This window comes from Cyanistes caeruleus, chromosome 3 (assembly GCF_971803275.1).
Source record: "Cyanistes caeruleus chromosome 3, bCyaCae1.hap1.1, whole genome shotgun sequence".
Lineage (NCBI taxonomy): Eukaryota > Metazoa > Chordata > Aves > Passeriformes > Paridae > Cyanistes > Cyanistes caeruleus.
In genome coordinates, this window is record NC_141703.1 from 93,003,341 (window position 1) to 93,027,209 (window position 23,869).

Here is a 23,869-nt window from a genome sequence, read left to right on the forward strand (position 1 = left end):
AAGTGTTCTAGATAGATATATATATATAGATAGATAATCTTTTTTTTTTCTTGTTGAAACATATCTCCAAATTTTCAGAAGCCACAGAAAGTTATCAGTGCCACAATAACCTTGTACAGCTGGAGACTGCTAAGCAGAGTGGATGAGGGAGACATCCCAGCAAATGAAAAAAGCCATCAAGTTGGGTTCAAGCTTTATTTTGTGCCATTGCATGCACGCTGCTGAAGCACCAGGGTGTACCCTACAAGGAGCCTTCCTCTCTGTAATAATTTTTAACATCCTGATCCAATTCTTTAACCACTATTTTCATTAAATTCACAGCAAAGTTATCTCTGTCTGACAAGAATGGCAATAATGGACCCTAAATAGTCTCTACTGCTCATACAGTTAAAACTTCCATCCCTTATAAACAACAAAAATAACAACAACAATATCAAAAGAACATAAATAGTAGAAAGTTAAGGGGAACATTGATTTTTCAGCCTATTCGTTTTGTATTATACTCATGTCAGACACCATAAGAGTTTTCTCGTGCTTGCTTTGGAGAACCTTTGTGAGATTCTGTAGAAATGCACCAAACAAAGTCAGAGGGTGAGAAGCAATCTTCTTTCTGATCAAAATGAAGTAATGTGCCAACTAATGATGACAGAAGCCTGGAGAGCTCTAGGTGTTCCTTTTTATCAGAGATATAAAAATAGAGATTCAGACTGCTGCTAAAGATTGCATAATGTCCTGGCTAAATTTCAATGAAGGCGATAGTATTTGGCCTCCTTGAATTCCCTCTGAAGTGTCAGTTGTGCAGGGCAGTATTCATTTCCAGACCTGAACCACACCATAAGGGTTTGGAGCACCGTTAAGCAGCTGCCACCTCCCACTCTTAGGATGGCTGTATTAGCTCAGCTCAAAGTAACCACTTTGCAATTTGATCAATGACTGACTCAGCAATAACAACAAACAACACCTCTCTTCCATACCTTCATTTGTCTAAAATGCTTATTATAAAATTTGACAGCTTGGGTCTCTTCCCCTCAGTGGTCTGGTGATATTTGTAAGAACTGTCTCTATTTTGCAGATGAGGAAACTGAGGCACAGAAATGTTTGAGCGACTTTTCTAAATGCACACAGCAAATCAATAGCAGAGCCAAGAGAACAACTTGAGAATCCTGGTTCTCAGTCTCATGCTCTAAGCACTAGGAAACACTACCCCTCTGAATGTAAGTTATTGTTATTAAGATGTGGTTTATCTTTCATGTGAGTCGCCATCTGTTATATTGCCTACTTGCTATTAGTTACGAAAGCTATTCAAATTTTAAACTGTTTTGCATTCTCACAGCTACTTAAGCCCACAGTAGACTTTTTGACAACAGTAACAGTGCTTCTCATGTGAAAGAACTGGACAAATATTAACTCGTGTTTTTTCAGTAAATTTTTGCAATGCCATAAACCCACAGTTTAGACTGAATTTAAACAGACCTTGAAAAATCCATGTATTCGATGCTGGTTGGTTCCGTATCCATCAGTTGTGCTTCAGTTTTGACACGACTGTATATTCTCATAGATATGATTAAGAACATAAATATCCAAATGGTAATGTAATGTAAATTGAGTCATTGATAACTTTATGTGTCTTGGGCCTAACAGCTCTGTGGCTGCTACAGTCCTTTGAACATGTGGTTGGAGAAATGTGTTAATCCTGGTCTCTTAGTGATGCTTCTGGGGACCTCAGTGAGCCAAGGAGAACTACGCAGGTGTACAGAGGCAGTCTGGAAAAGTCCTGAGCAGGAGCTGGGGCAGGGACTGGAGCTGTAAAATGAGAAAAGGCTTTTGAAAAGTAGAAGTGGCGCAGTTTTTCTGTCAGTGTACAGGTGGGTGCTCAGGGAATTGCATCCATTTAGATGCTCATAGTCACCATATTTAAAGGAGCTGTGAAGCCCAGGCTTGAGAAAGAGTAACCCCTGCAAACAGGGAGCTATAGTCTTGTAGATGAAGAGTGAAAGAATCATCCCAAACTCTCCAGTGTCTGCTGGCAGGTGGAACAACAGGGGCACTGCCAGGAAAAATCCGAGACAGACTGAACACTGATGCCTTTTGAGCTCTGAAGATGGTCAAGCAGAAAAGGCACTTCCAATAGTCCTAACTACTTACTTTTACAAGATAAAGCCTACTGAATTTCTGAAAGCACTTTTGTTCTGCTGAACTAGAATATATCTTTCAGGAAAAGAGATAATCCTAAAGTCTTTAAGTCATCAGAATATGTGGTTATCAGGAAAGACCACATATTTAAGACAATCATTCAGAAGATTTTAAAGTTTGTTCTACTTGTTTTGAGTCTAAATTTGATTTAACCTCAGCTATGCCTTTGTCTGATGTATTAAGGAGCCCTCTACTGTCAGAAATCTTCTCCCCATGCTTGGTATTAATAAACTTTGCTGGTCTGGTTAACTGGTGGTAAATTTTTGACACCCAGAATAAAGTTAGAGGGAATGAGGAGGTGAATAATGGAATTTGAAGTGAGAGGTGAGGAGTTACTGGTGGCAGAAGAGATGGTTGAATAGAGAAGAGAAACAGTATGCAAAGAGAGTAGGTTTCTTTTTCTACTTGAATTTATAAGGCAGAAATGAAAGAAATATGTGGCTGAAGTCAAAGATCTAGTTATAAAGAGGGAAAGAGATGGGAACAAAAGAGAAAAGGTCTTGAGAATAGACACAGAAATTAATATGAAAAGAGAAACATTTTAAAGCTATTAAAGAAAGGAAAAAGAAACAAATTTAGTCTACAGTGGTCAATAAAGTAAAAAAAAAAAGGTGAAATATCAGAGTATGTTAAGAATGTAACAAAAAGTAGCAATAATTCACCTTGGATTAGGGCTTCTCAAGCAGCGGGTACTTTCCCATCTCACCAGAGGCCAGCGGGCTTAGCTCATTATGGCATTGAAAATGCACTACTTAATCTGAAGGTTAGAGAGGGGTTGGTACAGTTTTGAAAGGTCTGAACACATTCAAACTTTGTGAAAAAGACTGGCCAAATTTTCTGCCCAAGGCCTCTCTGTGCTCAGGATTAAAACTCCAGTGTTCAGGGCATAACGAAAGGGGGGACTAATTAGGCGAGAGAAAGCTCTTCTGACACACATAGCTTTTGCTTTTTTTTTTGCTTTTTTTTTTTTTTTCCCGACAAACAAAGGAACAAAGAATAGGGTAAAACTTTATTACGGTAAGTGTACTGTTAGCTTTCTCCAGTTGTTTCTCTTCCAGCCCTCTCTGGAGCAACACCTCTCTTTGCTCTGGTGGCTGAGACATCAGGACATGGACTCGTTCCTCACCTGCTGCCCACTCATGGTGCAGCCTGGAACAGGTCACTTAGCCCCTGGCTTCAAATTACTCCAGCCAACTTTAAAACTAGCTGCTGGTTTCCTGTCTCAGGGGCAGCTGAGAAGATGGCATCAGCATGGCCTGTGAAATGCTTACAAAAGAATTAAGTGCAATTGGAAGGGTTGCCTCTGGATTTCACACAGTTCAGTATGAAGAATTCTTTCATCTTCAAATATTGTAGCATTTCTCTCGTTTCCTACTTTACCTGTGAAATATCTCTGGTAATGCTCATTATTGAGTGTGAGTGTAATGAGGATTTCATGCTTGGAAGATATTATTGTTTTCCTCTTAAAATTTTATAAAATCCTCTGGCCAGGATAAAAGTCTGGTTAGTTTTTGTTAAGAAAGAAAAAAATATTTTTCTGAAGGTCATTGGTTTGCTTGTAAAAATACAAAACTGGTCCTAACCAATCTGGCAAAATAGAGTAAGAGAAATAATAATTTCAAAGTTGCCATTGCAGGTGAAGCACTGAAATGAGGCCAGTCTGTAGCATTCAGACTCACTTTTAGGACGATAACATGCTTTTAAAAAGATTTAAAAAAATAAAAGCCAAACTGGTTTTGTGTAGCTGACTAGTTTCCAATGTGAACAAAGTGCATGGAAGGAAACACCATGACACTCACTGCTTGCAAGAAACACATATCTGGATATTCTTGTTGATGGATGGATTACTGAGTGTCGTATTCCAAATTCTTATTTAAAAAGGGTATCCTGTTGCATCTATGCAAGCAAAGAAAAAATATTCAAAAGGACAAAAAACCAAAAACTGTTAGAAACATGAAAGTCCTTTCTAAAGCCATTTCTCCCTGTCACTGGTATGAGAAGAATTTTCATTCTCTTTAAGGCTATTTAAAATATACTTTGGGGCTGAAATAACAGAGAAGACAATCCAGTGCATTCTCAGCTCTGAAACCACAATCAGTTACAGATCTGTGTTGCCACATCGCATCCAGTGAGATAGCTTACTGGAAGAATTGGTCAAAAAAACCTCGATATTGATTGGGGAAAAAAAAAAAAAAAAGAAAAGTAAAAGAAATTCAAATGTTCTCTTTTTCCTTCCTCTCATTATTTTCTCAAAGGAGAAAAAAAAGCAAAACACTATTTTTTATCGTTTAATTAAATTAAATCCCCATTTTTCAGTGATTTTGCTTTCAGTGAATTTTAATTCTTGTTTTTTACATGAGATGAAATACCAGGAAACTGGGCATGCAATTAAATTTTTCATTTTTTTTTTTGGTTTGTTTTTAATCTGTCATGAAAGATTATTCTCTCAGTTTCTGCTGCCCTCCTGTCTCTCCTTTCCATATTCATGCACACTCCTGGCTGACTCTGAATGGCACTTTAACTGTTCACTCATTAGAGAGAGCAAGTGGTGGTTCCATAACTTCACTGATTTAAGTTGAGATCATGGTAGGGACAACTCTGGATTCTGGAAATGATACAAATTCTTGAAGATACTCCTTGTAAAGCAAATAAGGAATATGATAGCATCTCTTCTAACCAGAATGAATATCACTGCAGTCAAGAGTAGATGTCACAAGCTGTATGGGTGCATCAGGCATCTGACACGAGAACACTTGTGTTCATAAGGTTTCTGTCATTTACCCAATGCACAATTTATGACTTAGCTGTTTTGGCTTGTTTTCCACATCAGGACAACTTGGCACAGGCAATAAACCTGAATTTCTGACATTTTTCTGACAGACAACTTGAGGCGTTATCTGTACGTATGGCACCAGTATTTGAGGTTGTTCCTGTTGGAAAGCAAACATCACCAATTTGGTCAGTGCTAACATTTATCTCCATGTTGAAAGCATGGGTTTTTTTTCCAAAACATTAAGTAATGCTGAAATTAGGATGCTCTGTAATGATGGAATTAAACCCCATAATTTTAGAATAGATGTTGATACGGCATTGTTGTCCACCTGTAGCATCTCTCCTATTAAGCCGAGTGAAATGGCAGTCGTATTAGGGAGGAAAGCTTAAGCGGGTGTTATTGACCAGATGGATGCAGCTGTTCTGTTACATTCCCACCATTTTGCGTTTGGGCTGTTTGTTTTCAGTCTCTGGCTGTCAGTCATAACATGAATTACCACTGAAAGACTCCTTCCCTACTGCAGGATCTATAGTCATGGGTCCACAAGTCTGCAGGAGTGACTCTGCTGTTTAGATCTGTCTTCTCTAGTGTTTTGACTCTCCAGGTAGGGTTCTGCAGATTGGCATCACAGTTTTCTCTGCTTCCAAGAAGAGCTAGACAAAAGTGAGGCAGAAATTTGTCCCAGTAGGATTAGAGGAAGCCTTGAGTGATTTGACCCAGTCAACAACTGTCAGGAAGCATTGCCGCTTGAGGAAAAGTAAATGCCTCATTATTGCTGCTAGACAGATGCACCTCCATAAAACACCTGGAAGTGGTCCACAGACCACAGACAGAACGTCACTGAGGTTGATTTTTTTTTTAAATGGGGAGAGATAGCAGACCTTGTATTTTTAGACATAAATTGTTCATCAGCTGGAGTGAGGAAGTAATCTATGGCAGTTGAGTCTCATGCAGAAACCAAACATGTTATAAGGTGATGTCCCTGTCATCAGAGGGTGACCGCGGTAGGGGGAAGGACATCAGACTGCCTGGGCCATCATCACTCTGAGCTCGCAGGGCATATGTTACTTGTGGTGAGGCTGAAAGTGAGTGAGGTAACCACAGAGTAAGCTGCTAATGATGTGGATTGTGGGAAGCACTACTGATAGGAAGCAGACAGTTGGATTGATTAGGGCAGCCCCAGAGACCAGTTGTTTTTCTTTCACCATCCTGGAGTGAAGTTAAACCTGCTACTGGTAGTAATGAAGAATAGCTAATACAGATCAGACTCTGCCAAAGTAACAACGGTGGCATCAGGAGCAGAAAGTTTTGCAGATTTGTCTGTGTGTGCACTTGCTACTGGTGTTCCTGGTGGGTGGCTGAATCATCCTGATGGCATTCAACAGGAACCAGCTGCTGAGAATATTAAAATGCAAGCATTTATTCCTCTAGAGAGACAGTAGCATCTGCAAAGTTTTCCTGTCTTGATAGTACAGATAATCCCGTGGAGTATTCTCTAGTAGTTTTTAACTCTCAATTCATTTATACATGTATTTTAAAGCTGTAAGTGCTTTGTGTCTGCACAGAAAGTAGAACCTAGTCTTAGATCTGAGGCCACAACTGTCCTAGGCGGGTAGTTTGCAGCCCTGTGCTCAGGCTGAGGCACCTTACATGGGCAAAAAGAAGCCAGGCTTTGCCTCCTTCTCCCCCTCCCACCTTTTTTCTTCACCCTCCTCTTGTCAGGAAGAACTGCCTTGGAGGCTGGTATTTCATAGAGAAAGAATCCTTGGCTACAATTCTGTAACTTCCATATCTGGGTAAGCTCTTGAAATTTATATTAGCAACAATTGTAAGAAATAATGAAAAATGTGAAAAAAGCAATTAAATGTTCTGATAGAGTAGGATGTTCAACACACCCCTTATTGTTTGTATTTATTGTTCCCAGAGAGGAACACGTCACTTCTCAAGCTAGTAAGCAACACTCCCCAGGCCTAAACTGCTTAGGGATACCTGTGGAAAGGAAACTGGGCCCCAGCAGCTTTAAATAACCCATCAAAACCAGGGAGCACTCAGCACCCATCAGAGGCTGGCCTTTAGTCCAATGTGGTCCTAACAACAAAGGTCATAATCATAACAAAATAAGATAGTAGCAACAGTGGGAAAAAAGATGGTAATTTCTTCTTTTAAGTCTTTGCTTAGCTCTGAATATCTCTTCTGCTTTCCTTAGAATATGTTCTCATGCAAATAGTGTGTGATTTCACATACTAACAGTGGTTACAGGATGGGAAAGGCAGAGATTCTGCCCATGGCATATGATGTGAGTAAAGGTTCAGGATTGTTTTATGGAGGAAGAGAAATGGAGTTCTTTTTCAGTGTGGCTGCTCTGTTGGCACAGAGAGAAGAAGCAAGCTGTAGGCAGCCAGAGCTGTGTAGCAAAAGAAAGGGTAAGGTTTATGATTTTATTTTAAAAGAAGCATAGCTTGGTGCACTCATCACAGTAGCATTTTATTAAGGTATTTTATCCATCCCTAAATAGCCTTGTGTAAAATGCCTGCCTAATACCTCATGGCTGTGAATAGTTTGGCTGTTCTTCTAAGCCGGAATTATTAGTACATGGTGTTAAAAGAACAAACTTGCCCAAGGCAGGCAAACCTCCATTCCTGCTTCCACCTTTTGTCATTTCTAGTCATCCTCAGAGCCTGTCAGGGAGCGTCAACAAGTCAGGGTTTTGACAGGAACTTACAGACACAAGAGGGACCACAAACACCACTCTACAAAGTTTATTGATAGCCTCTCTCATGATGTGACAGGCCAAGGAAAGCTGTTGCAGGAGAGGTGACAGCAAAGGCAGCACTTTATAGCCCTTCCTGATTTCAGCTTCTCCTTGGAAAGAGCTGTTGAAACCTCTTAACGGTGTTAGACATATAGTTTAATCTCAGTAAGACATCACAGTGATGATGCATACATCAAAGACTCTGTTGTGTTTTCCCCTTTTTATGTGAGTTATGTTTGCTCATTTGTTTAAAAAAAAAATAGCATAATGATTTCAATTTTAAGAGGCTTAAGCCCAAAGCTTTGGGAAGTCTTAACAAAGAATGATTTAATGAACTGGCTATTGTGTTTATTGTTGTGCTCAGCTACTTAAGTATGTCATAGGCTCTGCAATACAAACAATTAATGGTCAAGCTTCGGAGCTCAAGTGCTACGGTCTTCTGCCTTCAGAAAAGGAGTAGCAGCATTTGTTTGAGGTCTGTTCCCACTTAAGCAGTAGTGCAATAAAAATCCAGTGGATTTAGACTAAATGCCTTGGGGTTGGATTTGTTGTTTGTTTGTTGGTACAACACAATAAAGTAGAATTTAATCCTGAATAAGAGCAGCACTGGAAAATTTCAGGAACGTACTGAATAATACTTAAATATTTTCATCCCAGCATTTCCTCTAAGGACACATCTCTCTTTAAAAAGTCATAGGGAAGAAAATACTCTTGAGCTTTGTCTTGGGTAATGCTGTGGGTGTTTGTGAGGTTTGCACTGAGAAGATCATGCCCACCAAATTTAGGAATGGTTGGTCTGCATTGCATATGCTGCTGTTAGACCACAGGGCATCATACGGCTCATAATGCAGCTCAGCTGACAGTAAGATGTTGGTACCCATCCTGAAAGCCACACAGGATGTATCTCAACAAATCCTGGGGACTTTGGTTCTCCAGTGAAATACAGGCTATGAACAATCTTTTTAAGTGGTCAAATCACTTTTTTTTTTTTTTTTTAATACTTTTGCTCTTCAGTTTTATGATTTCTATCATGTCAGCTAACTATGGTTCCAAGGAAGATGAAGTATCATTTTAATGCTGCTGTATTTTGTCATGGGTATTTCACATCTTCTATTTTCACTGCTTATCTTCACTTTGTATTTATCATTGCAAAATGATAATGAGAAGGTGGGGGTTAAAGAAAGTAATGAATTTTTGGAGCTGTTTATTTTCCTCAAACAGCATGATCCTCTAGGGCAATACCCCCCCACCTAGTCTAAGAAGGCAGCAAAGAGGCATTTGGACACAAATTCAGCCACTAAGAATGAAGTCAAAGCTCAGAGCTGTCATAAAAAATTCCATCCAGAGAAGAAAGGAAAGGCTGAGGCCGCCAGTGGAGCAACTGAGTATCTACAGAGCTATGACTTGGTTTTCCCTTTGCCATCCCACAGCTGAAATCAAGCTATATCTCTGAGTTATTTACCTCTCTGGCCACTGGAAAATGGCAAACCTGAAAGTCCCATCAGTGCTGTCCATGTAGCAAGAACTTCCCCTTTTTCATCTCTTAATACTGGCACATCTGAGTAGCAAACTACACTAACTCTGTCATAAATATTATAACAATGATTACTGCTGCATTATATTTTACTAGGAATGCTTTTCCTAGTAAATTTGGATCAGGCCCTCAACCATTCTCCAGCCCAGTCCCATCAATGAATGCTTCCCCTGACAGCTGCCTGTACAGTCAGCCCTGTACTGTGGTAAATAAACGTGCTATCAGCCAAAGGTGTCCATACCAACTCCCCTCTCCATCTCCCGTCAATTTACATTCAATGCAATTCTTTGACTCAAACTACCTCACTCACAAAACTCCGTCTCTTAGCTTTTTATTCTTCATCTCTCTCTGTGGGTGAAAGGAATAAACAGCAGCTGCTGGAACTCAGTGGCTGAAACAGTTGAGAGTTCATATTTCTTCAGAGAGAGAATCTGTGAAGATTTTTGCGCCAATCTTTTTTTTTGTTTGTTTGTTTTTCCCTCTTGAAGATTTTGAAAGAGTGCCACACGTGTGTGCTCTGACATGGTAACTTTTCTTTGCCACCTGAAACAGTAGTTGTTCACACTGATGTTTCTAAGAGAAAACATGAATTCAGCAAGTATACCTGGGCCACCAAAGAAGGGCTGCTGTAGCCTGTAGATTTGTTTGCAGCTTGTAGACATTATCAGGATTTTCTTAAACTTCCTGGATAGTTTAAGCCCAGAGACAACTACTCACATAGGGTTTTATAGCATCTTTTCAAATAACATTAATAAGGTATCCTATCCTTCCATTGTGTTTTGTGGGAGAAAAAGACAAAGATGTGGCTGGAAGAAGGGTACTTCTCTTTAGTTTATGGAACTACATTGTCTTCATGCCTTAGAAAAATAGAACATTTTCTTGCATTTTAAGAGGGGTGAAAATAAAGGGTGAAAATAAACACTACATACCCTTAAGCTCATATTTCAAAAGTGACTTCTAAAATTCTGGGTAGTATATTTAGAAATGTGGAACTCTGGAGCAAGTGTAATTTTATTCTAGGCCCATGGGGAGTTTTATTTCAAATCTATCTCTTTATCCAAAACCTGGTTGCAGTAAGTATCTGAAAATTAGCCTATGAGATTGTGAAAGTCTGGCAATACTCTACACAAGGCAAATGGGGGTGGATACCAGAGACCAGAACACAATACTTTGTTCTTCATTAGAGATTTTGGGGAAATCTGAGTGAGCCTTCGCCAAGGTTTAGCAGAGAGCTAAAGAATCTAGGGGACACGCAGAATAGCTTTTGGCTTCTTGAGGTCTGTGATGTTGAAATACACACAACACTATGAAGAATGAAGAACAAGTTAAAGATAACATTTCTCCTCCCAAAATTTATTTGAAAAAGCCACCTTTGTACAGTAATTTCTCCATTAGCTCTCAGTTCCAGCTACAAGCTACAGGGATAGACAATTCATTCAAAGATTATGAGGCCTTCATTATTTTTAGAAAGCTCATCACAGCACATTTACTTGTACACTGTAAAGTATTTTCACAATTTAAACCTAAGGAGTTGTCAAAATAAATGAACAAAGTATTCTCTGTGACGCTTTATCTTTTATTTATTTATATTTTGTATTGTCTGTTGAACTGTTTGTTAATTTGAAAAATTCAGTTGTTTGTGATAGGTCAGCATCCTCGCTGTTCCCCTTGAATCAGCGAGATCGCATTCTCTTCCTGACTAGCAATGCTCCTGACAGCAAACACATTAGCTGAGACAGTTCTGTTTGGGCTGGAAGAACCGTGGCTGCCTCAGTTAATCCAAAGGATTATTCCATGACAGATTATCCTAAATGAAAGTTTTCCCAAAGCGCTTCCTTTCTGAAAGGTCCCATCACTTCTGTGCCACTCGGAGTCACGCCACGTTTCAGCGCTTGCAGGAGGAGGAATTCCAGAGGGAAGGGACGGAGGTGGCAGAACTGGGTGCCATGTGGTAGGCATGTCAGCAGAGGGAACGGCATGCCACACACCTGCTTGGGGCTCTGCCGTGCCACAAGTTAACATTTTGATGAGCAATTTCCATTCTGTTGTTTTCTCTCAACACATGGGGTTCAAAAAACAGTTAAAAGAAAACTGTACCCATTTGCTCATCTCAGAAGCCTGTGATTTCAGAAGAGTCTGCCAGATTAATTTTCACATATAGAGTATTTCAGAGTTGAAACACAGAGAGGAATGCAGTTTATCTTTTGAAATTGCAGTGCAATGGCCAAAGAAGAATAGGTATGCGTTGCTCAAACTTCATAGAGTAACACCAACTGATGGTTTATAATTGTTAAAAAACCAAAAATCTATTGCAGTAATTCACAACCTTCAGAGATTTCTCAAGTCCATGTAATAATCATGAATACTTGCCTCTCTAGGATGAGGTTTTTCAGCAGCTACATAAAAAAAAAATTAAAGGCATGCAACAATCATTTTGCTGTCTCCACATCTGTAAAGAACCTGCTTTCTATAATAACTGTACTTGAACTAGTTTTCCTTTAAACCTGCACTTGGATGATAGAATAAAATCTATTGGTTTGCTATGTTAAAATATTTCATTTTTGTCTATACTATCTCCATAAAATCCTGTTGCGTTGGGGCAGACAGAAAGGCAGGGAGGAAAATTGTCTGCAGGATTTCATTGGCATTGCTACAGAAAGGATGCAGGTTTCAGAGAGCACTCTTACCCAGACTTTTTAGTTTAGTCAGAAAGAGCCTAGACCTTTGCTAATTTACCCTGAGCAGTAGTTTTCATGCAGCTGAGGAAAGAATTAGACGTGTATTTCCTGGTTAAACCTCTAATCTGATATTCATATAGCAAATTTGGTTGTAAATTTTGACTACTGAAAATTTTCTGGCTTGCGGTAGGCCTGTATCTGTGTTACTGGAAGACAGAAGAGATTCTCTCACTTTAATCTGATGCTTATCTCCATCCTCCTTAAGGCAGGAGAAAAGCCAAGGGATTTAGCATCTTCCTTGTTTTCTTGCAACCTACTGAGATTAACTATGGTTAGAAGCTCTTCTTGATGCATTTTGTAGCAGGAATGTCCATGCTGCTAGATACCTTTTGTTGCTGAAGTCTGAAGCATTCAATTATTCAATAACCCCTTGTTGTCTTCTGGCAGAGTATCAGCTTGTAAAAAAGTGACATGATCAACACAAAAGTCATCCTCTGACATGCCCTTGCACCCACAGATCTTGTTTATGCACTCAAAGATAGAGCTGTTTTGCAGGTTTCTCAGAAACCTTTTATAGAGTTAATTTCACTGGTCCCTTTCAAGGGTTCCATTTGATTATATACCAGCAAAAAGAGATGGTATTTGAGAATGGTTGATATGCTCACAGTTTTTGTAAGCAGAGACCTTGATGAGTTACTCCATAGTCAGTCTCCTTGGGCTAAAATTTCAACCTATTACATGGGGATTTAGCCACTCATTTCCCATAAACATCAATGAGAGTCATGTGGCTAAATCCCTGTGCAACACATTGAGAATGTATTCCCTTATGGTTAAACTCATTTTGATGCAGATGCTTTCTTCTGCAGGAAACAAGCGAAACGTAGAAGACATTTATTTCTTTCATTTGTCTGCCCCAGATCTCCAAACTCCCAAATTACCTTCTCTTCTGTGTAGGTACCAAAATGTCTCACAGGATTTGCTGAATCTGTGTGTGACACCAAGTTAGAGGCCAAGCTTCAAGACATTAGGACAATGGATGCTAATTGGTATTTATTACCTACTCATGTGCCAGGAGAATTGGACAGATGACAGGCTGTCCCTTCACCCATGAGAATGAGATTTTTCATTTCTCTCAGTCCTCCATCACCTGCTGTATCACATATTAAAGGAGAGCCCACATGCTGTTTTTAACTAGTGGTCTTTGACAACGAGCTGCAGTGTAGGATCATTGCTTGGCTCTTGGTTGATGTGTGCTTTGTGATACTCTCCCACAAGGATCAGGGATCTGCCATGAACACTATACAGGGACTCTACTAACTTCCTTAGTCAAGAAGAGGGTCTTTTAGACTAATTATTGGAGAGAGGGGAAATGAAAGGCTATCAGGATGTAGGCACAAATGTGAATATAGCATTTCAAAATCACTGGGCATGATTTCCAGTAATGGCATATGTGTGTTAAGATGCAATTTTGTGCCTGGAAAGAATTGTGTTCGTTATAAATGGCAGGTGCTTTTAAAGCATTTAAATATTGCATTTTCTATTTCCACCTGCACACCAGGTAACTGGGTATTAATATGCTACTAGTTGAGCCCATGATTCATTGCAGGTGCAGTGCTTGGGAAATCAAGGATTGCATTGAGGTCCTGATGAAAATCATGCCCTCAGGCACATCTGAGCTCCATTTTGATCAACAAGCCAAAAATAAGACTTTTATTTCAATTACAGTTCGTCTGATTTTGAACTTAATGATGCAACTTGAAGTCTATTGGCTTAGCTCCTGAGACCCAGGAAGGAGGATGTCTGGGACCTTGCCTATTCAGTGGAATAGAGGTTCCCATTAAATACACTCTGATCTCATTACATGTCTTTTATTTGGTCAGAAGCTCTATTTTTGCTCTTCCTGGCCTTATTGAATCTGTTGTTGATTCATTGTGCAGCCTTGGTATTAATGAAAAAGACTGCCTCACTCAGGTCTCTCTGGAGGGTGAGATTTTCCATAGCCCTGTGTCTGTAGCACGCGTTGGAAGCACAGACTCTGATGGGTTGCCTTGTGAAACTAGATTCGAGCAGAGCTTTATTAATAGGCTGATGAGATGTATCAGCCTGGCGAGGCTGCCTGCCTCCATAATGAGCGAGGGCTGTATTTTACTTCACTTAACGAAGAGAAAAATCCTCAGCAATGCTTTTTCTGTACCCCTGCTATCCCGGCTCCACATTCCACTTTCAAAGACCTCTTTAAAGGTCTCTATTATTCCAGCTGCCTTTAGGTGTCACTCGAAGCTTTGGGTTCCTCCTGTTCATCCGTCCCTTTGTGTGCTGAGCCCTGCCCTGCCATTCAGCTGCCCCAGCAGCTTGGGGGTCCCCTGGTCACCCCTCAGCGACTGCTTCCCTCGCTTTGTGGTTGCGTTGCTTGTCCACATGAGTTGCACAACATTAGGTTGAATGAAAATGAAAGTAATTCATTTTGGTAGCTTTTCTCATTTCCAGCAAAGCTGGATGTCAGAGGCTGCACCTGCATTATTGAATTGGAAACTCTGCCACAGGAGAGGATGGTTGTCCAGCAATATGTTGTAGGCTGAGGAGCTGCTTTCTTAGCTTGTGTAAGTGTGGAAGGGCTGACTTCTGTCCTGCTTTGTCAGCCATTTGTCAAGGTGTCCTAGCTTCTTTTGCTACTAAATTTCAGGAAATGTTAATCTGGTCTTTTCTGTTTCGAGATGGATCTGAACATTTTTGAGTGGGCCAAATTCTTCCTTGGCCTTCTGACGAAGCTTAGGTCGCTCATATGGTAAATCATTAATTTGGAGACTATATTCCGCCTTTGCTGGGAGTTAAGAGTGGTGTTCTAATAGCTTCCTTCCATCTGGAACAGTCATAAACCAGATGGATAAGGGATTGGCACCACTTATTTTGAGTCTTTACCCAATTCACCCTGTGTGAAGGGACCTTGCAATATTTCCCAGACAATTGTTGCATGTATCCAGAATCACAAGTGAAAAATATCGGGATCCTATGTGTAGGCTGCCTCTTGGGAAAAGGTTTGAAGGGGTGAGCAATGAAAAATAGACCTTTCTTTAGCAGTGTTATACTGGAGTCCATGATTAGGAACCATATGTAAGATTTTGTATCTAGGTATTATTTGAAAACTTAGTAATCTAGTTTGAATTCCAAAGTTTAAATCATCTTGGGTTAAGCCATTTCAATGCAGAATTTGTGTCTGATACAGAATGAGGATAGGTTTTCAAGGATATTGTGTGCAAAGATGCTGGCATCTTCTCTTACCAGATACATTGTCCTCATCTGTGTTTTCATGCAAATGAATTCATCACACTTCATTTCAGTACATTCTTTTAATACGATTTAGTAAGAATGAAAATATTGCCAGAAACTAGAAGTTGTACCTATATTTATTTATTTATTTTGTTAAATTAGAAATATTATTGTTTTCATTAGCAAATGGCTGGAAGGAAGAAGTCAAGTGGTTGTGCAAATAGCATTTATTATGGAGAGTGTTTTCATTTATGATATGCCTTTAAAGAACTGCTCTTTGGCCCAGGCCACACTGCAGTGTTTAAGAATTGCTTTAAGAACACTTCTGGTGTTGCTGAATACCAGAACAGATTCATAAGGGTAGCCTATTTTATTTTGGCTCAAAGAAAAGAAAGGAAGGAAAGAAAGATAATACAAGAAAGACCATAAAATTCAGGTTACAAAATTGAAAGGTTCACAAAGACTTCTTAGCAGAAACATGGTATTGCAAAGTGCAAGAAGGAAAGCAGGAAGGTGAGTGTGCCTAAATGAATAAATGTGAAAGCGGTTGTTCAAGTCAAAAAAGCACTTTTCACTAAGCACAAGTCCAGGACAAGGAGATCCATAAGAAAGGTTTATAAATCTCCGATAAAAGTTACAGAGAAAAGGGTGCAACAGTGGTTGGAAAAGCAAAGAGCAAACCTGTAAAAAAAAAAGGTTCTGTACTTTAACTGGAGTTTGAGAGGGACTAAATGGGGATATTATCAAAGAAAAGAAGAAGGATATAAGGACAGAAATACTGAGTCATTGCAAAGAATTTATTTTTGTTTGTCATCAGTGTTTGTATTGAAGACCTTTATGATTTTCAGCCAATTCAGAGCTTACGTAGATACCATCCACAGAGGGTGTAGTGGCATATTGTCTAGGATCGTGTTGTGAATCCTAGAGCATGCAGGGAACTGGGATGAGTGGTGTTGGTGCTCCTAACAAAAAAACAAACAGAAAAAAAGTATAATAATCCAAACAAACCAATTAACACAGTCTATTCTGAAAGTTAAAGAAACAAGGAGTTTCAAAAATTGCTCAATTACTTTGAAAGACAAAGTGGTTGTCTTATTAATGAATTTGGCAAACCTTGTTTCAGTAGTTTATAAATTGTTTACCATTATACTTAAAGCCATGAACAATTTTTTGTAGGCTGGTTAGTCTTTAATGACTCTTTCCACTTGGCTGGAAGAATCTGTCCATGCCTGAGTGCCTCAATGCCTAATGCCTCCTGTGCTGAGCAGCCCATCCCTCTGGTCCCAGGTGCCATCTCTGTGGATGGGCACCTTTTGAAGCAGTAAATGCCAGGAGGTTCTGTCGCTTCCTGCTACCAGCTCGACGCTGGTCTGTGAAGCAATAATTGGCAGGCAATGTTGTGTATTGCATCCAGGATCCATTTCCCAGGATATCCATGAGGATAGAAGAGATGGGGCAAATGTTATCACTACAGAAGTTAAAAATTCATTCCAGTCTGTCTTTATGGTTTCACGATAAGGAGTGTATTAGAAGAGCCAGTTCCTTTTAGCAGTTTCTCCCTGAAATGTGCTGGAATGAGAAGTGTTCAGATGAAATCCTTTGTGCTAGCACCTCTCTCTCTTCATCTTCTGCCATTCCCAAATTGCAAATTTGTCTCAAGAAAGATTCTAAATTGAGGTAGTGGGTCAAGAAATGTGTCTCTTAGAGCAACTCATTACAAAACACTTAAAATACAGCTGTGCCTCTTGTTATAAAATCAAATTAAACTGAACTATAAAAAAAATTATAAGAGAACAAAAGCACCAAGGTAATAAGTAGAAACATATTGGCATTCAACATTAGCTCACCTGACCCTCATAATATGGAAATATCCAAATTAATCAGTTATTTGAAAACTGAAGACAAGAGCACAACCTGTTAGCAATAGTCCAGTTTCCCTATCGCCATGTTTGTAGTACAAATCAGGGAGTAAAATTTAGACTTGCACCTAGCTTTTGCTGCTAACTCTTTAAATTTGTGTTGGATGAAGGCCAGACACTGCTCAAACCAACAGGGACCAACAGGAAATGAAAAGCTTTTCTCTCTTAAAATGCCACAGATATAGAAGTTGCACATCCAGTACCGTGGTTATCAACTTCCTGAAAGCACATAGGCTGTTTTCCTTATTCATTTCAATCAGTATCAAAGTTACAAAGTTAATCTGGTAACAGTTTTGCCTTTTGCCTTTTTGTTTCAATTTATCTCCAAGTCATCCCTTTGCTAGAAACTAGAAAAATTGCTAACAAAAGGCCAGTTTCAGTGATGTGAGTACCAAAATAAAAAAATCTTGTGAGGATTAGGCTCTCAGTGTTCACACCAGCTGGAAATAGGTTGGGATCCCATTCAAATGTCAGATGGTGGTGGCAACTAGTGCTGCTTGATTCTGAAACCTGACATCTTCTGCCCTGCCCATTTTAGAGGCAATTCTGTGGCCCCACAGCACAGCTTTCAGGGCTAGTGTCTTGTTCCAGCACCAGTTCCAGATGATGATCCACAAAAAAAGGGCACTTTTCTTTGTCTTCAGCACAAAGGAACAGCACAGAAACACAGTCTTGCAGAATGACATCTTTAGTTATGAGGAACAAAAGGCTGAGCTGGGAAGGTCATTGTTTTGTCTTTTCTTGCTTATGCTTGCCTGATTTCTAACTTTAGAATTAATATAGAAAATATCTCCTTTGCTCGTCTGTTTTCTGTGACTATTTGTATTATCTGTAAAGAATTGTTAACGCCTTACAAATTGTTTTCATTGCTCACCATGATGATTGGTATGTTGGAAATAGGGATCTTATAACATGGATTACTGATGTGATCAATTTCCCCAGCTGCAACCTTTCTAGATATGTCTCTAATACAACAGGCTTTAAAAAATACAGCATGTGATAACAGGTGCTGCTTATTTGCTCCCTAGCAGAGCTATGAAGAACTCTGTATTTTCACTTTGCAAACCTTGGCAAAGATATAATACTGTATATGCCAATTTTTTAAAAATGATGGAATTTTGCTTCCATGCCCAGGATTAAAACTGCCTAAGATACCACCAATAGAAAACTTGACAGTGGGGGGAATACCCCAGGAGCCTTGTACGCTATTTTTTGATAGATAGATAGACTTTAGACATTAACAGATATTACAGCAGGAAAAAGAGTTCTCTGGACTTTTTGCTCTGAGAACTACAAAAAATAAGAATCTGACATTAAATAGGACAATAAAAATACCTTCCCAAACTGAATCCTGATTTGACAAATCTCAGCTGAAAGTAAATGAGATAACTCAAATGCCAATACCCTGACAAAAATGGGGGAGAGACATTAGAATGAAAAAATGTATAATCTCAGTTAGTAATTGCTCTTTCTGGTTTTAAAAAATTGAAAAGACAATTTAGTAAACCCTGGATCATTCACTGTTAGCTTACTTAATAGATCAACACAGAAGTTTTCCAAATTTCTCTCAGTTTTACAAAACGCCGGTTCATCGTTGCAACCTGGAATGAAACTGTTTACAGCTCTAAGTAGAAAGTTCAAATCAATTCTTGTCCATTAGAGTTAGGCATAACTGATGAAATATCCCCAGAGGAGTACTGTAAATGTATCAAGATGTCCTCCCCCATTACAGAAATGGGAAGGCATGGTGAATTACTTACCTTCTCTCTTACACTTAATGTCTCTGAAATGCTACCAGGCAGAAAAGGCTCATCTTGTCTCACTGGGTCTAAGAGAGGTCTATTCTATAATCTGGGATACAGGGGAGGAAACAAAAGGTAGAATACTGAGGGCAGACCCATATTAGGCTTTATTCCCAGACAGGACCAAAAGAAAAAAATAAAAAGAAGAAAAAAAAAATAAAAAGAGGAGAAAAGCTACTGAATAACCAACAGTGGATTCAAAATACATGCAGGAAATATCTGATCCAAAAATCAGTACTAGGGAGTTTTTAATAATGTAACTGAAATTTTTGTGCAGTGAGCTATATAATAAATTCACTCATTAAAATATACACTGAAATAGCATTGGGGCAGAACATACAAACAATAGAAACCAAGAAAACCATGCTTAAGGATGTCTCCAAATGCCAAGGCACAGTGTGCATGGTATTGCAAGTAGCTAGCATTCACAATTTCTCTCCATCAGGAAAAGAGCCTTCAGCCTACTTTTCACTTGATATGAATTTGGCTCTAGGATTGTACTTGAAGTTGCGAAGAAATATGGGAAGTCTAGGTTCTTGCATCAGGAGGCCTTTTTGTATAAGGTGTTTGCTGGGGGTGTAATGAAGTTTGTGGCTGCCAGACACACTTCACATTTTATGACACCTGACTGAAATGTTCCCAGTCTGCTCCTGCTGCTGACAAACATGAGTGCTCAGTTATGGGTCAGAGTGATCTCAGCTGCATGAGACAGATGCCTTCTGCCACCAAGCAGAGTGGCACAAGTCTCACAAGGCAGTGAGACCTCTCGAGGACTGAATGGCAAAGAGAGAAAAGGAGACACAGAAATGGGAATAGCCATGCTCCAGACTGGTCTGTGAAATTATCCAATAATCTTGATGTAGACAAAGGGTTCAGGTTTATGAAAGACTCAATAAATATCCTGTGCCCTCTGAGCATTCAGATGGAAATCAGAAATACGCAATTCAATAGGAAGAGGTGTGCATCTACCCTTAACAGCCCCAGAAAATGCTGCCATAACTAACTATATGCTGCCTACAGAGAAACTAGACTTGCTTTGCATGGTGCATGAAATTTTAAGCAATTCAATGAAGCAAAGGGAGAAGATAGGGTCAGAAGTTTAAAAATCCCATGTGTGGTTTTTCTGGCTCCTGGGACTTGTAACACAACAGCTTCTACTGCTCTGTTACAACAAGTGGATGCAAAAGGAAAAGCAAAAGTGGAACAGGAATAATGGAAATCACTATGAGGAAAAAAAGTAGTATTCAAAGCAAAATATTTGTTAAGTAAAAGCACAGGACAAAATCTAATGAGAAATGGAAAAGCTTCAAGGTTCAATTTAATTATGTGGGATGGCAGGAGGGAAAAGGTCTTCAGGGTCTTAAATCACAAAGTGGACAGTGAAACTATTCCAAGAGTTAAATCACTGGCTTGGAATTGTAAAGCCTGATTTTCAGATTTTTGTTTGTTACTTTCTTCTGTGAGCCTGGCAAGTAACATCATCTCTAAGCCTTAGTTCCTAGCCTGGAAGTTAGGAATGTCTGCACTTCAGTAACCTACAAGGACTTGTATGAGACAAAATATTTTGAACGTCATGTCTCAAAAAAGGTCTTCATGAAGGTGAAGATGATGCTTCAGCTGTATGGTTCACATAAGTGTCTAGAGAAGAAAGAAATATTGAGAATGCACATTACGAATGAGACCTAACTTGAGAGCAGTGGAATGTAGATTTGGTTGTACAAAATTCTCTTCCATCATAAGAGAATGATGATAAGGTGTGTGGTGATGTCCAGCTCTCCTCCCGATCTCCAGAATAGTTTTCAAAAGATCTGCCTCATATCAGAATGCATTAAACACACAACTGACTGCTACAATCTAATGGATATTGAGGCACAAGCAAAATCCATTGATGTCAGTAGCATATGATCTCAGCACTGCTCATAATCAGAAGAAATCATTGTTGACAGGTTGGACTTCATGTTTTGTATTTTTGTCCCTAATTTTCCTTCCAAGCCATAGTGTCTAGGACAGCCGCTGTTGAGAATACCCATCAATGCATTAGTGGCACAAGGAAAGGGTCTGATCACTCTGCATAACTATAGAGAAACAGGTTTCATTTATGATGGAGGTAGTGCTGTTCCTTCATTCCCAGCAGAAACACTCCTGACTCCGCTGTCCAAATCATCAGAGCCGGCTGCCTCTGCCCACCCCTCCCATACCCACTCTGGGCAGTGTTTTCCCCACGAGCTGCTCTTTTTCATCCTGCTGAGGTCTTTGGGGGAAAACAGCTCTTTGAAATGCTCAGGGAGAATAACACAAATGGGCCCAAAGGCTGCTTCTTACAAGGCCAAGGAATAATCATTTAAACTCCCTGCACTCCAAGATGTATTTCCCTGCAGACACTGCTGTCACATACTGCTGTATACATCTTTTCTCTGGGAAGAGTGAGCTGTATATTGCTTTCAACCAATTGCCACTTCTCTCCAAATCCTTCAGGATGGAGAAGCATCAAGGACCTGAAGTGGGATTGCCAGAAAACAATAAAATGCAGCCACAGGTTACACTGAGTGATTAGTAGGAAGGCTTCTGTTCTCACTGCTGTGATGTAGCTAGAGACTGACACCTGGCATAACATGCTTAGATTTCCAGGAAAATTTTCCTGGAAAGTAAGGTCTCTGATCAGTTAGTAATGTAAGTCTTCCCATATTAGTGTCAGAAAGCCTTAATCCCACTCTATTTCACTCTCCAACTGATGACATGCAATTCTTTGTGAAGTAAAACCATTTGCAAAAATACTGAGTCCCTTATTTCACCTATTTATATTTTGAGTCTTTAATCTTAGGCCTGGCAAGACACCACAAAATGGCATCTGTGCATACTTGTCCTGATTGTATTTTATTCTGCCATATTTCTCTCCTAATGAACATTTTCAAAATGTTCAGGTGAAGATTTTTGTGGTTATGAGTACTTATGCATCATTTGGAATCTGTCCTCCTGCTTGAAAAGTTTGTCATTCAGTTTAAAACAGGAAGCATATGACATAGATGAGAAGACTCATGGTATAAATAACAAATGGTAAAAGAAGAATCCTTCATATATTGCCAAAGGGATATATACCATTTATCCAGACTGCTCAGCTCATGGAACTGAACAAAAACATTGCTTGAAAAATAAAGACTAGGCTACCAAAAATAAAAAGGGAGTAAATTTTTCCATTCTGAATCACTTGTACAGTCAACTCTACTAATCCTTCCTGACCAGCCTTGGAGATAGGGAACAGCTGTAAACATATGTCAGAATAATTGCATATATGGCTTTTCTGTACATAGCATTGCTACAAATAGCATTCCTGATCTCTCAGGACCTTACAAGCCACCTTTAACCCTGTTCTGCATATCCTCATTGAAAATCAAAGGAATTGTATTGCTTCAATGAAGAATTCTTTTATTTCTTTTCATCATGAATTGCAAAATTCACACCTTGTATTTGTCATTGCTCCAGGAATCAAAACAGCCATTAAGGAACTCGGGACCATTTTAGTTTATGTCCTGTGCTATTGGTAAGATATAAATAAGGAAAGAAAGAAGAAAAATTAATTAGGGAGCAGGAGAAGAGGTTGTTTTCCTTGTAAACATTAAAAAAACTTGAGATACTAGAAATGGTACTGTGGAGGAGAAGCTTGTGAGCAAAGGCAGAAGAATCACTACCTGCTGGAGCTCTCTTAGGGAGAGTGCTGCGGTAGGAATGGCAGAGATAGTCACGATAAGACACACATAGTTTTGCTGATCTGAGCTTGGGATAACATACTCTCCATTTCCAAGTGGTGCTGCTCAGCCCACATAAAAGAGGAGAAGTTCTGGAGTCCTTTAATGGAGTATACGTACATACATATATAACAGAAAAGTGCTTTAGGTAAGCTTTGGGCATAGTGGGTCTCTCTTCTGCAAGTACAGGAATAATTGACCTTATCCCTTCATCTTCAACCAAATTCTTCAGATATCACAAAATAGACATGACAAAGCTCAGGGAGTGTCCAGTGACTGTCAAATGCTTACAAGTTACATATGTGAGTGTATGTGTAATTACTTACACAAACATGTCTGTAAATATATATATGTAAAATTTAAATAGTTGTTTGCACATATGCATGCATAAGTGTGTGTAACTGTTGAGGTTTGGTGGGCGTGTATGCAGACATACATATGTTATATATGTTAAATATGTGAGATATATTCATATAGTCACTAATTTCAGTCTAGTAACAGGGTCAAAAATAAGCATGGCATATCTGATTAAAAGCATGTCACTGCTCTCTTTTTCCAAGACAGTGACATTGACCTTCTTCCAATGCAAAATAGAAATTGGATATGAGACAGAATTTTGGATAAAGACTGGACCTTAGGTTTCTGTGGTTCTAATGAAGTATATTATATCTGTAACAGAGGAAAAACCTGTTTCCTTGTCTGGGAAGAAGCAGTTGTTTGAAAGTGCTTAGGTTGGAGAATTGTTTATCTAATTTTTGGGGGAAGCCTTAGCCAGCAGGAGATGCTAATGTAGGACATTCAAATTACTCCTCTGAAAAATTAATTTCAAATACATGTAAATGATTCTTTATAGGGCTATTTCTTTTACATACATGACATATGGTGCTTTCTGAAGCTTGGTCTTGTTAAGAGCTGAAATTATCTGACTGAGAAAGGTGGTGGCTTTATAGATTTCATTCTAGAAGTTTTGAGCATTGGAACCCATTAAACAAAAATCCTGAAAGCCGCAGATCACCTTGGAGTAGCTGCAAACAACTTATTTCTGGGGAAAACAGTAATAGTGGATGCCAGAGGTCACAGGTATTCAAGGACACCTATCCTTCATCCTCTGGGCCTTGAAGCAGATGAATTTGTACTGAGATCATGATGTAACAAAAGTTTTTGTTCATGTATTTCATCCAAACCTGCTCTAATCCACTGTGCTCCCT

At 39.3% G+C, this 23,869-nt stretch overlaps 1 protein-coding gene across 49 annotated transcripts in view; it reads left to right on the forward strand.

Annotated features, from left to right (window-relative positions):
• Nucleotides 1-23,869, forward strand: part of ZBTB20 (zinc finger and BTB domain containing 20) — a 473,003-nt gene that overhangs the window by 390,556 nt on the left and 58,578 nt on the right. For 10 of the 49 annotated variants that reach the window (XM_086882894.1, XM_086882878.1, XM_086882891.1 and 7 more), the window contains one exon: nucleotides 1,073-1,214. The exons of the other annotated variants lie outside the window; for them this stretch is intronic. The gene's annotated coding sequence lies outside the window, so the exon portion shown is untranslated. The remainder of the gene's footprint in view (nucleotides 1-1,072; nucleotides 1,215-23,869) is intronic. 49 annotated transcript variants of the gene reach the window in all.